Here is an 18,691-nt window from a genome sequence, read left to right on the forward strand (position 1 = left end):
AAATTCGTATGACTGTGGAGTGTTGCCTTGCCGGCATGTCAATTATGTTTATATAAGAAGAATTAATGAAGTTATAAAAGTGTATTATTAAATTAGTACACGAAGACATTAAGGTGAATGGTTAGCATTTGGAAAAAATATCGCCATTATAGATGATGTGTCAAAAAACCTATATAGGGAGTGGTGTCGCGCAAGGCATGTCATATGAAAAATTTTAAATACGGTAAATTCGTATGACTGTGGAGTGTTGCCTTGCCGGCATGTCAATTATGTTTATATAAGAAGAATAATGAAGTTATAAAAGTGTATTATTAAATTAGTACATGAAGACATTAAGGTGAATGGTAGCATTTGGAAAAAATATCGCCATTATAGATGATGTGTCAAAAAACCTATATAGGGAGTGGTGTCGCGCAAGGCATGTCATATGAAAAACTTTAAATACGGTAAATTCATATGACTGTGGAGTGTTGACTTGCCGGCATAAGTCAATTATGTTTATATAAGAATGTCATATGAAAAATTTTAAATACGGTAAATTCATATGACTGTGAAGTGTTGACTTGCCGGCATAAGTCAATTATGTTTATATAAGAATGTCATATGAAAAACTTTAAATACGGTAAATTCATATGACTGTGGAGTGTTGACTTGCCGGCATAAGTCAATTATGTTTATATAAGAAGAATAATGAAGTTATAAAAGTGTATTATTAAATCAGTACACGAAGACATTAAGGTGAATGGTAGCATTTGGAAAAAATATCGCCATTATAGATGATGTGTCAAAAAACCTATATAGGGAGTGGTGTCGCGCAAGGCATGTCATATGAAAAATTTTAAATACGGTAAATTCGTATGACTGTGGAGTGTTGCCTTGCCGGCATGTCAATTATGTTTATATAAGAAGAATAATGAAGTTATAAAAGTGTATTATTAAATTAGTACATGAAGACATTAAGGTGAATGGTAGCATTTGGAAAAAATATCGCCATTATAGAAGATGTGTCAAAAAACCTATATAGGGAGTGGTGTCGCGCAAGGCATGTCATATGAAAAATTTTAAGTACGGTAAATTCATATGACTGTGGAGTGTTGCCTTGCCGGCATAAGTCAATTATGTTTATATAAGAATGTCATATGAAAAATTTTAAATACGGTAAATTCATATGACTGTGGAGTGTTGACTTGCCGGCATAAGTCAATTATGTTTATATAAGAATGTCATATGAAAAACTTTAAATACGGTAAATTCATATGACTGTGGAGTGTTGACTTGCCGGCATGAGTCAATTATGTTTATATAAGAAGAATAATGAAGTTATAAAAGTGTATTATTAAATTAGTACACGAAGACATTAAGGTGAATGGTAGCATTTGGAAAAAATATCGCCATTATAGATGATGTGTCAAAAAACCTATATAGGGAGTGGTGTCGCGCAAGGCATGTCATATGAAAAACTTTAAATACGGTAAATTCATATGACTGTGGAGTGTTGACTTGCCGGCATAAGTCAATTATGTTTATATAAGAATGTCATATGAAAAATTTTAAATACGGTAAATTCATATGACTGTGGAGTGTTGACTTGCCGGCATAAGTCAATTATGTTTATATAAGAATGTCATATGAAAAACTTTAAATACGGTAAATTCATATGACTGTGGAGTGTTGACTTGCCGGCATAAGTCAATTATGTTTATATAAGAAGAATAATGAAGTTATAAAAGTGTATTATTAAATCAGTACACGAAGACATTAAGGTGAATGGTAGCATTTGGAAAAAATATCGCCATTATAGATGATGTGTCAAAAAACCTATATAGGGAGTGGTGTCGCGCAAGGCATGTCATATGAAAAATTTTAAATACGGTAAATTCGTATGACTGTGGAGTGTTGCCTTACCGGCATGTCAATTATGTTTATATAAGAAGAATAATGAAGTTATAAAAGTGTATTATTAAATTAGTACATGAAGACATTAAGGTGAATGGTAGCATTTGGAAAAAATATCGCCATTATAGAAGATGTGTCAAAAAACCTATATAGGGAGTGGTGTCGCGCAAGGCATGTCATATGAAAAATTTTAAGTACGGTAAATTCATATGACTGTGGAGTGTTGCCTTGCCGGCATAAGTCAATTATGTTTATATAAGAAGAATAATGAAGTTATAAAAGTGTATTATTAAATTAGTACACGAAGACATTAAGGTGAATGGTAGCATTTGGAAAAAATATCGCCATTATAGATGATGTGTCAAAAAACCTATTCATGGTGAGCAGTGTGTGCTCATCACATTATACGCTGAAAGCGTATAATTTTAAAGTTTGTCATATACTCGTTATTTGAGTTAGATATCGTTATTTGTTATGTTGTATAACATTTGGCTTACGATATTAAGAAAAAAAGATAATTGTGAAACTTTCAAGCCAAGATGTGTTGTTAGTAATAATTTTATTGTTACTACATCGTGTAAACAAATGGGTTTCCTTTTATCGTAAAATTTAACAATTGCATCCAGTGGAAATTCGATTCATACAGATGTATGGACGATTAGTACGCTGGAAAAAAAGTTTCTAAAATTTTTGTAATTATTTTAAATATTTGTCATAAATGAAACTTTAACATTTTACATACTATTTAATATAGTATGTGACTTGTTTTACTTAATATATTTTTATCGCATAATTATGTTTGCAAGTTATGCATGCATAATTTATACATATAAATAAATTATCAAGTTTGTCATCAAAATTAAAGTGTTTATTCCATTATGGTATTAAGCAATGTGTGATAAAATATATATTAAGTAAGTGTACATATAAAGATATTTTTGAACGAATTGTATATATTTTCATATAGATATAATATGTGGTGAATCTTAAAAAATGTGAAACGTAAATTAACGAACATGAAATGCTATGTAACAATGGCCATATTCGTTTATATTTAACATTAATATCTATAGTATATTTTTTATTCAAAAATATATTAAGTTGTAATGTAAATACATTTTGTAAATATGTATGTTATTTTGTACATACAAATTATAAAAACATTATTCTGGTTGATCCTGCCAGTAGTTATATGCTTGTCTCAAAGATTAAGCCATGCATGTCTAAGTACACACGAATTAACAGTGAAACCGCAAAAGGCTCATTATATCAGTTATGGTTCCTTAGATCGTTAACAGTTACTTGGATAACTGTGGTAATTCTAGAGCTAATACATGCAATTAAAACACGGACCTTTTGGAACGTGTGCTTTTATTAGGCTAAAACCAAGCGATCGCAAGATCGTTTTATTGGTTGAACTCTAGATAACATGCAGATCGTATGGTCTTGTACCGACGACAGATCTTTCAAATGTCTGCCCTATCAACTTTTGATGGTAGTATCTAGGACTACCATGGTTGCAACGGGTAACGGGGAATCAGGGTTCGATTCCGGAGAGGGAGCCTGAGAAACGGCTACCACATCTAAGGAAGGCAGCAGGCGCGTAAATTACCCACTCCCAGCTCGGGGAGGTAGTGACGAAAAATAACAATACAGGACTCATATCCGAGGCCCTGTAATTGGAATGAGTACACTTTAAATCCTTTAACAAGGACCTATTGGAGGGCAAGTCTGGTGCCAGCAGCCGCGGTAATTCCAGCTCCAATAGCGTATATTAAAGTTGTTGCGGTTAAAACGTTCGTAGTTGAACTTGTGCTTCATACGGGTAGTACAACTTACAATTGTAGTTAGTACTATACCTTTATGTATGTAAGCGTATTACCGGTGGAGTTCTTATATTTAATTAAATACTTGTATTTTTTTATATATTCCTCCTATTTAAAAACCTGCATTAGTGCTCTTCATCGAGTGTTATTGTGGGCCGGTACAATTACTTTGAACAAATTAGAGTGCTTAAAGCAGGCTTCAAATGCCTGAATATTCTGTGCATGGGATAATGAAATAAGACCTCTGTTCTGCTTTCATTGGTTTTCAGATCAAGAGGTAATGATTAATAGAAGCAGTTTGGGGGCATTAGTATTACGACGCGAGAGGTGAAATTCTTGGACCGTCGTAAGACTAACTTAAGCGAAAGCATTTGCCAAAGATGTTTTCATTAATCAAGAACGAAAGTTAGAGGTTCGAAGGCGATCAGATACCGCCCTAGTTCTAACCATAAACGATGCCAGCTAGCAATTGGGTGTAGCTACTTTTATGGCTCTCTCAGTCGCTTCCCGGGAAACCAAAGCTTTTGGGCTCCGGGGGAAGTATGGTTGCAAAGCTGAAACTTAAAGGAATTGACGGAAGGGCACCACCAGGAGTGGAGCCTGCGGCTTAATTTGACTCAACACGGGAAAACTTACCAGGTCCGAACATAAGTGTGTAAGACAGATTGATAGCTCTTTCTCGAATCTATGGGTGGTGGTGCATGGCCGTTCTTAGTTCGTGGAGTGATTTGTCTGGTTAATTCCGATAACGAACGAGACTCAAATATATTAAATAGATATCTTCAGGATTATGGTGTTGAAGCTTATATAGCCTTCATTCATAGTGGCAGTAAAATGTTTATTGTGTTTGAATGTGTTTATATAAGTGGAGCCGTACCTGTTGGTTTGTCCCATTATAAGGACACTAGCTTCTTAAATGGACAAATTGCGTCTAGCAATAATGAGATTGAGCAATAACAGGTCTGTGATGCCCTTAGATGTCCTGGGCTGCACGCGCGCTACAATGAAAGTATCAACGTGTATTTCCTAGACCGAGAGGTCCGGGTAAACCGCTGAACCACTTTCATGCTTGGGATTGTGAACTGAAACTGTTCACATGAACTTGGAATTCCCAGTAAGTGTGAGTCATTAACTCGCATTGATTACGTCCCTGCCCTTTGTACACACCGCCCGTCGCTACTACCGATTGAATTATTTAGTGAGGTCTCCGGACGTGATCACTGTGACGCCTTGTGTGTTGCGGTTGTTTCGCAAAAGTTGACCGAACTTGATTATTTAGAGGAAGTAAAAGTCGTAACAAGGTTTCCGTAGGTGAACCTGCGGAAGGATCATTATTGTATAATGTTCATTTCCGTTAATAAAAACAATTTTATATATAGAAATATATAAAATTTTTCTGAATATAAATGAATAATCATTTAAAAACATATACACATACTTATTCCCAATTAATATATATTTATATAATATCTGTCATTTTCAATTTGGGATTTGTCTGTGTTTATGCGTTTTAATGATGAAAAACTTGCGTGTATATGTACCATAATATACATGCGTTGCACAGATGTATTGTTCATTATTATATGCGCATACATTATATAAACGCAACAACCTAAATTTTATGTGTTGTACCTGTTTTCAGGTTAATGCTTTGCATATTTCTATAAAAATATTTTATTCTTCTATCTATATAAAAATTTTATTCATACCATATTTTTAAAGTATATGTAAAACTAAGACATTTCGCAACACAATTTAGGTATAAACAATTTTATTGAAGGAATTGATATATGCCAGTAAAATGGTGTATTTTTAATTTCTTTCAATAAAAACATTTGTGACGTAATGAAATAAACCAATATAAATTATCACTCTAAGCGGTGGATCACTCGGCTCATGGGTCGATGAAGAACGCAGCAAACTGTGCGTCATCGTGTGAACTGCAGGACACATGAACATCGACATTTTGAACGCATATCGCAGTCCATGCTGTTTTGTACTTTAATTAATTTTATAGTGCTGCTTGGACTACATATGGTTGAGGGTTGTAAGACTTTGCTAATTAAGTTGTTTAAAATTTTTCGAAGTTTTAAGCATATGGTATATTATTGGATAGATTATGTGTGTCCCTGATATGCATAAATTTATTCATAATATTAATATATATATGGATGTACTACTCATTGTATATTTTGTATGAGAAAACTGAAGAATTATATTTTCTTTTTTCAAATCAAATAATACTGAGGAATGTCTAGCATAAAAGAAAAATATATTTTTCCTTAATCTAGAATTGCCTCTTATTAATGATGTGTGATAAAAGAATTGTTGTAAAATTTATGGAACTTCAGAACAAAAGTATTATCCATTATATTGAACAATAAATAATGTTCAATTAACATTGTTTTATACAACCTCAACTCATATGGGACTACCCCCTGAATTTAAGCATATTAATTAGGGGAGGAAAAGAAACTAACAAGGATTTTCTTAGTAGCGGCGAGCGAAAAGAAATCAGTTCAGCACTAAGTCACTTTGTCTATATGGCAAATGTGAGATGCAGTGTACGGAACATCAACATTCTAGTATGAGAAGTTAACGATTTAAGTCCTTCTTAAATGAGGCCATTTACCCATAGAGGGTGCCAGGCCCGTATAACGTTAATGATTACTAGATGGTGTTTCCAAAGAGTCGTGTTGCTTGATAGTGCAGCACTAAGTGGGTGGTAAACTCCATCTAAAACTAAATATAACCATGAGACCGATAGTAAACAAGTACCGTGAGGGAAAGTTGAAAAGAACTCTGAATAGAGAGTTAAATAGTACGTGAAACTGCTTAGAGGTTAAGCCCGATGAACCTGAATATCCGTTATGGAAAATTCATCATTAGAATTGTAATATTTTAAACAATATTATAATAATAGTGTGCATTTTTTCCATATAAGGACATTGTAATCTATTAGCATAAATATTTATCATAAAATTATGTCTGATTGCTTATTTGAATTATATGCTTGGCATTTTAACATAAAATAAAAGATATAAATTTGATAAAGTGCTGATAGATTTATATGATTACAGTGCGTTAATTTTTCGGAATTATATAATGGCATAATTATCATTGATATTTGTGTTTATTATATGCATTTGTATGATTAACAATGCGAAAGATTCAGGATACCTTCGGGACCCGTCTTGAAACACGGACCAAGGAGTCTAACATATGTGCAAGTTATTGGGATATAAACCTAATAGCGTAATTAACTTGACTATTAATGGGATTAGTTTTTTAACTATTTATAGTTAATTAACGCAATCCCGGGGCGCTCTATATAGTTATGTATAATAATATTTATATTATTTATGCCTCTAACTGGAACGTACCTTGAGCATATATGCTGTGACCCGAAAGATGGTGAACTATACTTGATCAGGTTGAAGTCAGGGGAAACCCTGATGGAAGACCGAAACAGTTCTGACGTGCAAATCGATTGTCAGAATTGAGTATAGGGGCGAAAGACCAATCGAACCATCTAGTAGCTGGTTCCTTCCGAAGTTTCCCTCAGGATAGCTGGTGCATTTAACTGTTGTATAAAATAATCTTATCTGGTAAAGCGAATGATTAGAGGCCTTAGGGTCGAAACGATCTTAACCTATTCTCAAACTTTAAATGGGTAAGAACCTTAACTTTCTTGATATGAAGTTTAAGGTTATGATATAATGTGCCCAGTGGGCCACTTTTGGTAAGCAGAACTGGCGCTGTGGGATGAACCAAACGTAATGTTACGGTGCCCAAATTAACAACTCATACAGAAACCATGAAAGGCGTTGGTTGCTTAAAACAGCAGGACGGTGATCATGGAAGTCGAAATCCGCTAAGGAGTGTGTAACAACTCACCTGCCGAAGCAACTAGCCCTTAAAATGGATGGCGCTTAAGTTGTATACCTATACATTACCGCTAAAGTAGATGGTTTATATTACTTGTAATATAAATTTTGAAACTTTAGTGAGTAGGAAGGTACAATGGTGTGCATAGAAGTGTTTGGCGTAAGCCTGCATGGAGCCGCTATTGGTACAGATCTTGGTGGTAGTAGCAAATAATCGAATGAGACCTTGGAGGACTGAAGTGGAGAAGGGTTTCGTGTGAACAGTGGTTGATCACGAGTTAGTCGGTCCTAAGTTCAAGGCGAAAGCCGAAAATTTTCAAGTAAAGAAAAATCTAAATATATTTGTCATCTAACCGATTTTTATACACTTGAATAATTTTGAACGAAAGGGAATACGGTTCCAATTCCGTAACCTGTTGAGTATCCGTTTGTTATTAAATATGGGCCTCGTGCTCATCCTGGCAACAGGAACGACCATAAAGAAGCCGTCGAGAGGTATCGGAAGAGTTTTCTTTTCTGTTTTATAGCCGTACTACCATGGAAGTCTTTCGCAGAGAGATATGGTAGATGGGCTAGAAGAGCATGACATATACTGTTGTGTCGATATTTTCTCCTCGGACCTTGAAAATTTATGGTGGGGACACGCAAACTTCTCAACAGGCCGTACCAATATCCGCAGCTGGTCTCCAAGGTGAAGAGTCTCTAGTCGATAGAATAATGTAGGTAAGGGAAGTCGGCAAATTAGATCCGTAACTTCGGGATAAGGATTGGCTCTGAAGATTGAGATAGTCGGGCTTGATTGGGAAACAATAACATGGTTTATGTGCTCGTTCTGGGTAAATAAAGTTTCTATCATTTATGGTAGTTTCTTGTTCCCCGGATAGTTTAGTTACGTAGCCAATTGTGGAACTTTCTTGCTAAAATTTTTAAGAATACTAGTTGGGCTACCAATTAGTTCTTTTAAATTATAACGATTATCAATTAACAATCAATTCAGAACTGGCACGGACTTGGGGAATCCGACTGTCTAATTAAAACAAAGCATTGTGATGGCCCTAGCGGGTGTTGACACAATGTGATTTCTGCCCAGTGCTCTGAATGTCAAAGTGAAGAAATTCAAGTAAGCGCGGGTCAACGGCGGGAGTAACTATGACTCTCTTAAGGTAGCCAAATGCCTCGTCATCTAATTAGTGACGCGCATGAATGGATTAACGAGATTCCTACTGTCCCTATCTACTATCTAGCGAAACCACAGCCAAGGGAACGGGCTTGGAATAATTAGCGGGGAAAGAAGACCCTTTTGAGCTTGACTCTAATCTGGCAGTGTAAGGAGACATAAGAGGTGTAGAATAAGTGGGAGATATTAGACTTCGGTTTGGTATCGACAATGAAATACCACTACTCTTATTGTTTCCTTACTTACTTGATTAAATGGAACGTGTATCATTTCCTAGCCATTATACGGATATAATTATTATGTCTTATGGTATTGGGTTTTGATGCAAGCTTCTTGATCAAAGTATCACGAGTTTGTTATATAATCGCAAACAAATTCTTTAATGAGAGAATGCATTTATGTATTATTGATTTAAAAATTTGGTATAACTCCAATTACTCAGGTATGATCCAATTCAAGGACATTGCCAGGTAGGGAGTTTGACTGGGGCGGTACATCTCTCAAATAATAACGGAGGTGTCCCAAGGCCAGCTCAGTGCGGACAGAAACCACACATAGAGCAAAAGGGCAAATGCTGACTTGATCTCGGTGTTCAGTACACACAGGGACAGCAAAAGCTCGGCCTATCGATCCTTTTGGTTTAAAGAGTTTTTAACAAGAGGTGTCAGAAAAGTTACCATAGGGATAACTGGCTTGTGGCGGCCAAGCGTTCATAGCGACGTCGCTTTTTGATCCTTCGATGTCGGCTCTTCCTATCATTGTGAAGCAAAATTCACCAAGCGTTGGATTGTTCACCCATGCAAGGGAACGTGAGCTGGGTTTAGACCGTCGTGAGACAGGTTAGTTTTACCCTACTAATGACAAAACGTTGTTGCGACAGCATTCCTGCGTAGTACGAGAGGAACCGCAGGTACGGACCAATGGCACAATACTTGTTCGAGCGAACAGTGGTATGACGCTACGTCCGTTGGATTATGCCTGAACGCCTCTAAGGTCGTATCCGTGCTGGACTGCAATGATAAATAAGGGGCAATTTGCATTGTATGGCTTCTAAACCATTAAAAGTTTTTAATTTGTTTTATTAACGACAATGGATGTGATGCCAATGTTATTTATAACATAGTAAATTGGGAGGATCTTCGATCACCTGATGCCGCGCTAGTTATATTTTAAAACATTATTTAATACAATGTCAAAGCCTAGAATCAATTGTAAACGACTTTTGTAACAGGCAAGGTGTTGTAAGTGGTTGAGCAGCTGCCATACTGCGATCCACTGAAGCTTATCCTTTGCTTGATGATTCGAAAAAAAGTAACACTAGACGAACATAATTCGTATAATTGGGTTATACATTCGCTTAAAATATATTATCAATTTATAATTGTTATATATTTATTGATGTTTGTATGCCTACTCTACGAAATTTGTTCATCTACGTTGCTTTCAATTAAATTTTATATGTAGCATAGAACAATATATATATATTCAATACTTAAAACAATATTGATATATATATTTATGAAAATATGGAATTTGACGGATGGAATATATAAAAATATATATACACAATATCTATATTGAAACTTCAATAATTATTGAGGAGAGCATATAACAAAGAATAATATGTATATATATACAATACTTAAAGCCGTATTGATATATATGTATTTATATATACATGAAATTTTGGAATTGACGGATGGAATATATAAAATATATATACACGCATACCTGAATTAAAACTTCAATTATTATTGAGGAGAGTATATAGAATAGAATAATATTTATATATACAATGAACACTTAAGGCAATATTGATATATATATATATATATATATATATATGAAATTATGGAATTGACGGATGGGAATATATAGTATATATATATATATATATACATAGCTAATTAAGACTTCAATTATTACTTAGGAGAGCGTATAACATACAACAATATTTATATACACAATATACTTAAGGCAATATTGATATATATATATATATATATATGTGAAATTATGGAATTGACGGATGGAATATATAAAAATTTATATAAACAATACCTATATTAAAACGTCAATAATTATTGAAGAGGGGAGCATATAACGTAGAACAATATTTACAACTATACAATATTTTGAAATTTTTGGATGAACAAAAATATATAAAATTGTTACCAGTATTAAAACTTCAATTATTTTTTAGGAAAGCATAGAACAATATATATATATATTGCATTATATGTTATATATATATATATATATATATATATATATATATATATATATAACATATAATGCAATATTGAAATATATACATACACATACAAGAAAATATGGAATTGACGGATGGAAATCATCAAATACAGAAGAAACAGAATACTTACATTTTTTTATTCCTATTCTTATTAGCCTCTTCTAAAACATATTTAAATTTTATATGATACGTGATACAGAAATTTTGCTTGGATGTGAAGAAATGTATATCTTAATATTAATAATACAAAAATTGAAGACTATTCTGTAACATACATAATTAAATTGTAACTTAAACAACATTAAACTGTATATATAATAATAATAATATAACAATTTGACATTTCGAAAATACATTGGAAAATAATTGTGACTATGAAATTTTTATATATTGTATATTGATATATGATTATTAATATACAAATAAAATTATAAATGACATTAATCTTTATATATTATATATAACCTTTAACAACTTATATAAAATTATATTGAATTGTTATAAAAATAGTACATGAAAACGTTAAAATGAATAAAAGCATTTGGAAAAAATATCGCCATTATAGATGATGTGTCAAAAAACCTATATAGGGAGTGGTGTCGCGCAAGGCATGTCATATGAAAAATTTTAAGTACGGTAAATTCGTATGACTGTGGAGTGTTGCCTTGCCGGCATGTCAATTATGTTTATATAAGAAGAATAATGAAGTTATAAAAGTGTATTATTAAATTAGTACATGAAGACATTAAGGTGAACGGTAGCATTTGGAAAAAATATCGCCATTATAGATGATGTGTCAAAAAACCTATATAGGGAGTGGTGTCGCGCAAGGCATGTCATATGAAAAACTTTAAATACGGTAAATTCATATGACTGTGGAGTGTTGACTTGCCGGCATAAGTCAATTATGTTTATATAAGAATGTCATATGAAAAATTTTAAATACGGTAAATTCATATGACTGTGGAGTGTTGACTTGCCGGCATAAGTCAATTATGTTTATATAAGAATGTCATATGAAAAACTTTAAATACGGTAAATTCATATGACTGTGGAGTGTTGACTTGCCGGCATAAGTCAATTATGTTTATATAAGAAGAATAATGAAGTTATAAAAGTGTATTATTAAATTAGTACACGAAGACATTAAGGTGAATGGTAGCATTTGGAAAAAATATCGCCATTATAGATGATGTGTCAAAAAACCTATATAGGGAGTGGTGTCGCGCAAGGCATGTCATATGAAAAATTTTAAATACGGTAAATTCGTATGACTGTGGAGTGTTGCCTTGCCGGCATGTCAATTATGTTTATATAAGAAGAATAATGAAGTTATAAAAGTGTATTATTAAATTAGTACACGAAGACATTAAGGTGAATGGTAGCATTTGGAAAAAATATCGCCATTATAAATTATAAATGACATTAATCTTTATATATTATATATAACCTTTAACAACTTATATAAAATTATATTGAATTGTTATAAAAATAGTACATGAAAACGTTAAAATGAATAAAAGCATTTGGAAAAAATATCGCCATTATAGATGATGTGTCAAAAAACCTATATAGGGAGTGGTGTCGCGCAAGGCATGTCATATGAAAAATTTTAAGTACGGTAAATTCGTATGACTGTGGAGTGTTGCCTTGCCGGCATGTCAATTATGTTTATATAAGAAGAATAATGAAGTTATAAAAGTGTATTATTAAATTAGTACATGAAGACATTAAGGTGAACGGTAGCATTTGGAAAAAATATCGCCATTATAGATGATGTGTCAAAAAACCTATATAGGGAGTGGTGTCGCGCAAGGCATGTCATATGAAAAACTTTAAATACGGTAAATTCATATGACTGTGGAGTGTTGACTTGCCGGCATAAGTCAATTATGTTTATATAAGAATGTCATATGAAAAATTTTAAATACGGTAAATTCATATGACTGTGGAGTGTTGACTTGCCGGCATAAGTCAATTATGTTTATATAAGAATGTCATATGAAAAACTTTAAATACGGTAAATTCATATGACTGTGGAGTGTTGACTTGCCGGCATAAGTCAATTATGTTTATATAAGAAGAATAATGAAGTTATAAAAGTGTATTATTAAATTAGTACACGAAGACATTAAGGTGAATGGTAGCATTTGGAAAAAATATCGCCATTATAGATGATGTGTCAAAAAACCTATATAGGGAGTGGTGTCGCGCAAGGCATGTCATATGAAAAATTTTAAATACGGTAAATTCGTATGACTGTGGAGTGTTGCCTTGCCGGCATGTCAATTATGTTTATATAAGAAGAATAATGAAGTTATAAAAGTGTATTATTAAATTAGTACACGAAGACATTAAGGTGAATGGTAGCATTTGGAAAAAATATCGCCATTATAGATGATGTGTCAAAAAACCTATATAGGGAGTGGTGTCGCGCAAGGCATGTCATATGAAAAATTTTAAATACGGTAAATTCGTATGACTGTGGAGTGTTGCCTTGCCGGCATGTCAATTATGTTTATATAAGAAGAATAATGAAGTTATAAAAGTGTATTATTAAATTAGTACATGAAGACATTAAGGTGAATGGTAGCATTTGGAAAAAATATCGCCATTATAGATGATGTGTCAAAAAACCTATATAGGGAGTGGTGTCGCGCAAGGCATGTCATATGAAAAACTTTAAATACGGTAAATTCATATGACTGTGGAGTGTTGACTTGCCGGCATAAGTCAATTATGTTTATATAAGAATGTCATATGAAAAATTTTAAATACGGTAAATTCATATGACTGTGAAGTGTTGACTTGCCGGCATAAGTCAATTATGTTTATATAAGAATGTCATATGAAAAATTTTAAATACGGTAAATTCGTATGACTGTGGAGTGTTGCCTTGCCGGCATAGTCAATTATGTTTATATAAGAAGAATAATGAAGTTATAAAAGTGTATTATTAAATTAGTACATGAAGACATTAAGGTGAATGGTAGCATTTGGAAAAAATATCGCCATTATAGAAGATGTGTCAAAAAACCTATATAGGGAGTGGTGTCGCGCAAGGCATGTCATATGAAAAATTTTAAGTACGGTAAATTCATATGACTGTGGAGTGTTGCCTTGCCGGCATAAGTCAATTATGTTTATATAAGAATGTCATATGAAAAATTTTAAATACGGTAAATTCATATGACTGTGGAGTGTTGACTTGCCGGCATAAGTCAATTATGTTTATATAAGAATGTCATATGAAAAACTTTAAATACGGTAAATTCATATGACTGTGGAGTGTTGACTTGCCGGCATGAGTCAATTATGTTTATATAAGAAGAATAATGAAGTTATAAAAGTGTATTATTAAATTAGTACACGAAGACATTAAGGTGAATGGTAGCATTTGGAAAAAATATCGCCATTATAGATGATGTGTCAAAAAACCTATATAGGGAGTGGTGTCGCGCAAGGCATGTCATATGAAAAACTTTAAATACGGTAAATTCATATGACTGTGGAGTGTTGACTTGCCGGCATAAGTCAATTATGTTTATATAAGAATGTCATATGAAAAATTTTAAATACGGTAAATTCATATGACTGTGGAGTGTTGACTTGCCGGCATAAGTCAATTATGTTTATATAAGAATGTCATATGAAAAACTTTAAATACGGTAAATTCATATGACTGTGGAGTGTTGACTTGCCGGCATAAGTCAATTATGTTTATATAAGAAGAATAATGAAGTTATAAAAGTGTATTATTAAATCAGTACACGAAGACATTAAGGTGAATGGTAGCATTTGGAAAAAATATCGCCATTATAGATGATGTGTCAAAAAACCTATATAGGGAGTGGTGTCGCGCAAGGCATGTCATATGAAAAATTTTAAATACGGTAAATTCGTATGACTGTGGAGTGTTGCCTTGCCGGCATGTCAATTATGTTTATATAAGAAGAATAATGAAGTTATAAAAGTGTATTATTAAATTAGTACATGAAGACATTAAGGTGAATGGTAGCATTTGGAAAAAATATCGCCATTATAGAAGATGTGTCAAAAAACCTATATAGGGAGTGGTGTCGCGCAAGGCATGTCATATGAAAAATTTTAAGTACGGTAAATTCATATGACTGTGGAGTGTTGCCTTGCCGGCATAAGTCAATTATGTTTATATAAGAAGAATAATGAAGTTATAAAAGTGTATTATTAAATTAGTACACGAAGACATTAAGGTGAATGGTAGCATTTGGAAAAAATATCGCCATTATAGATGATGTGTCAAAAAACCTATTCATTTTTTTTTTTTTTTTTTTTTTCATTTTGTTTATTGATTTAATACTATCCATCGTGGACAACCATTAAATTGTATAATTATAAACTTAGCTTATGTGTATTTCATGTATTGAGCTTAGTATAGTTGTTATTCTTAGAGAGAGTTAAATGGCTATGTTATTCCATGACAGAAGGTCAAATGGCTATATTGTTCCATGGGAGATCCAGTGGGTGGGCTCTGCAGAGTCTTCTCCTTTGTTGGCTGTTGTCTAGCAGACAAATGGCTAGTGTGTTGGGATGGTTGTGTAATCGCTTGATATATCGTCTGCTGCTTTTGGCAATCTCGTCTTTTACCCAGGGGAACTTGAGAACATCGTGGATGGTGGCGTTATCATGATATATGTGTGCGTTTGTAGCGATGCGTAATGCTTTGTTTTCGAAAGTTTGAATGATCCGGATATTGGACCTGCAGGCTGTACCCCAGAGCTGGATTCCATAGGTCCAGATTGGTCTGATGATCGCCTTGTAGGTCAGAATCTTGGAGGAGGTGGAAAGCCTTGATCTCCTGCCCATAAGCCAGTAGTAGGCTTTTAGTCGCTGCTCACACTGGTTTCGCTTTTTTGTTAGGTGTGCTCTCCAGGTGAGTTTCCTGTCTAGCGTTATTCCCAGATATTTAGGATTGGGTTCTTCTGGTATTGTGACTCCGTCTAGTTGAACTGGTGGACAGTTACCCGAGCGGAGTGCAAAGGTAGTCGCAGTTGACTTGTCACCATTGACTGTAATGTTCCATCGCTTTTGCCAGTCGTTGACGAGGTTCAATTGCATCTGCATCAGTGAGCTAGCTTCGCCAGGTGATTTCGAGATGGTGAGAAATGCCGTGTCATCGGCGTACGTGGCAACGCGCACGTTTGGGTTCCCAGTGACGGGCAAGTCAGCTGTGTACACGTTATAGAGCAGCGGACCCAGAACACTTCCTTGAGGGACGCCAGCATGAATGTGTTTGGTGTTGGACACTGTATCCCCACATTTAACTCGGAATGTTCGGTTCTCCAGATATGAAGCCAGAAACAAGAAGTAGGCGTGTGGGAGGTTACCCTTGAGCTTTTGCAGGAGTCCAGGATGCCAAACTCTGTCAAAGGCTTGTTTGACATCGAGGAATACGGCGTAGCAATATTTTTTCTCCTCAAATGCGTCGAGGATAGTTTGAACAACTCTGTGGCATTGTTCCGGGGTTCCGTGACAGCGCCTGAAGCCAAATTGGTGATCCGGGATCAGACCGGCCTCGTCCAATACTGGCAAAACTCTACTCAAAAATACTCTTTCTAGTATCTTTGAGAGCGCTGGCAGTAAACTAATCGGGCGATAGGAGGCCAGATTATCTTCAGGTTTACCAGGCTTAGGTATCATTACTACTTGTGCACTTTTCCATTGCGCTGGGAAGTAGCCGATTTCCATGCATTTGTTATATATTTTGGAGATGAACGAGATGCTTCTTTGCGGTAGTAGCTTTAATGCCATTGCATTGATACCATCATCGCCTGGGGCTTTTTTGTTGTTTAGCGCAGTTATGTATTCCGCTATCTCCTCTTCATGTACCGGTGGAATCGTTTCCGTTCCTTCGGGCGGTACACTTAGCTGGTGTGCAGTTTCGGATGCTTCTTCTGACGTGCACCTGCTGAAAGGGGTGAACACAGTTTCTAAGTGCTCGGCGAAGGCATTGGCTCTGTCAGATTCTGTTCTACACCAACTGCCATCAGTTTTTCTTACTGGGTTGATTCTTTTCTGTGGCCTTTTAATGTGCTTGGTTACTTGCCACAGATTGTGTTGTGGGTCGTTAGGGGCAAGCTGCGTAAGAAAACTATCTAGGGCATCTTTTCTCAGAATCTTGAGTGTCTCTTTCAGTTCCTTGGTGATTCTATTTAGGACTGTCTTGTCCCTCGGGTTCCTGGACAGGAACCAGACCCGCCTCAGTCGCCTTTTTTCAGCAAGCAGCTCGGCCACTTGTTGTGACCAGAGGTGAACGTCTCTATTTTCAACTCTGGGCCGGCTTGAGAGTCTTGGCGCCGCATGTGACGCCGCATTGTGGATATGAGTTGTTAGCTCTGTGACTGCCGCTTCGATGTCCTCCGGGCTATTTAGTGGGGGGCTGGGATTGGTGCAGTTGTCCAACCAGGTTTGATATTTGCCAATATCAGTGGCTTTATATATAAGCTTCTTGCGGGCAGACTTCCTCATGGGTGCAGCAAATATAGAGATGGCTATGGCGCTGTGATCAGACAGGAGGTCCTCTACTTCTCTGACTTGGATTCTGCCAGTATCCAAACCACGAGTTATCGCGATGTCCAGGACGTCTGGCACCTTATATGGGTCTGTAGGCCAGTATGTAGGTGCGCCTGTACTGTGGCAGTCGAGGTTTCTTAACCGGGTTTGCCTGAACAGCGCGTAGCCTTTAGGGTTATTTGTTCTGGAGCCCCACCAGGTGTGCTTGGCGTTGAAGTCTCCACCTATTAGAAACCTTGTGCCTAGGCTGTCCATTAGCGTCCCGAATTCTTCGTCCCTAGCATTGTGCTTGGGGGGGCAGTAGGCAGCGGCTATTGTGACGTCTCCCAGCGTGGTACTCACTCTTATTTTTGCGCATTGGATCCACTCCTCCAGAGTTGGGGGCAGGATCTCATAGCTTATGTTGCTGCGAATTAGAATGGCAGCTCCGCCGCGGGCTCTCCCGTTGGGGTGATTGGCTGAGATCAGGTCGTAGCCTCGTAGGCAGAAGTAAGATCTTTCAGAGAAATGGGTTTCAGATATGAGGAGAATTTCGGTATTGTTGGTCTTGCAGTAAAGCTCAACCTCAGGCCTGTTTTTGCACAGGCCGTTAGCATTCCAGATCGTGATCTCTAAACCTTCTTGCATAATGTGGAGCAAACAGTTTCCAGCATCTGTGTCATTTGACCTAGTATTTTATCCATCATTTTTTCAAACATGACCTCTAGCCTTGTCACTATCGCATTAAGTTGATTGTCCGGCTGTGAATCCGGGCAGGGAGCTTGATTTGCCTCGTAGGTGCTCTTTGCAGCCTTAGCAAAACTAATGTTTGCATTCACTTTGCTGCAGTTTAGTGGTAGTCCATCTCTTGGAGCTGTCTGTCTGTTTGCCGTTAAGAGGCTCTTTGCCTTCTTATAAGCTGGGCATCCTTTGTATGAGGCCACATGGGGACCCTGGCAGTGCAGGCAGAAGGCCGGGTCACTGCTCTTCTTTGAGCATTCCGACGTGGAGTGTCCGCCTCCACATTTCACACATCTATGTTCCAGGTGACAGTATCTTTGAGTGTGTCCGTATCCTTGGCAGCGATAGCATTGGGGGACATCGTTAAACTTCAGTGGAG

General features: G+C 35.7%; 3 non-coding genes across 3 annotated transcripts; all 3 read left to right on the plus strand.

Annotated features, from left to right (window-relative positions):
• The first annotated feature begins 3,061 nt into the window (after positions 1–3,061).
• Positions 3,062–5,056, plus strand: LOC6636945 (small subunit ribosomal RNA). Its single transcript, XR_049275.2, has one exon. It is a non-coding gene; the product is annotated as a small subunit ribosomal RNA (ribosomal RNA).
• A 535-nt stretch (positions 5,057–5,591) lies between these two features.
• Positions 5,592–5,770, plus strand: LOC6636944 (5.8S ribosomal RNA). Its single transcript, XR_049274.1, has one exon. It is a non-coding gene; the product is annotated as a 5.8S ribosomal RNA (ribosomal RNA).
• A 363-nt stretch (positions 5,771–6,133) lies between these two features.
• LOC116650188 (large subunit ribosomal RNA) lies at positions 6,134–10,091 on the plus strand. Its single transcript, XR_004303173.1, has one exon. It is a non-coding gene; the product is annotated as a large subunit ribosomal RNA (ribosomal RNA).
• Positions 10,092–18,691: the final 8,600 nt, after the last annotated feature.

The sequence above is a fragment of the Drosophila virilis genome, unplaced genomic scaffold (genome assembly GCF_030788295.1).
Source record: "Drosophila virilis strain 15010-1051.87 unplaced genomic scaffold, Dvir_AGI_RSII-ME tig00002251, whole genome shotgun sequence".
Classification (NCBI taxonomy): domain Eukaryota; kingdom Metazoa; phylum Arthropoda; class Insecta; order Diptera; family Drosophilidae; genus Drosophila; species Drosophila virilis.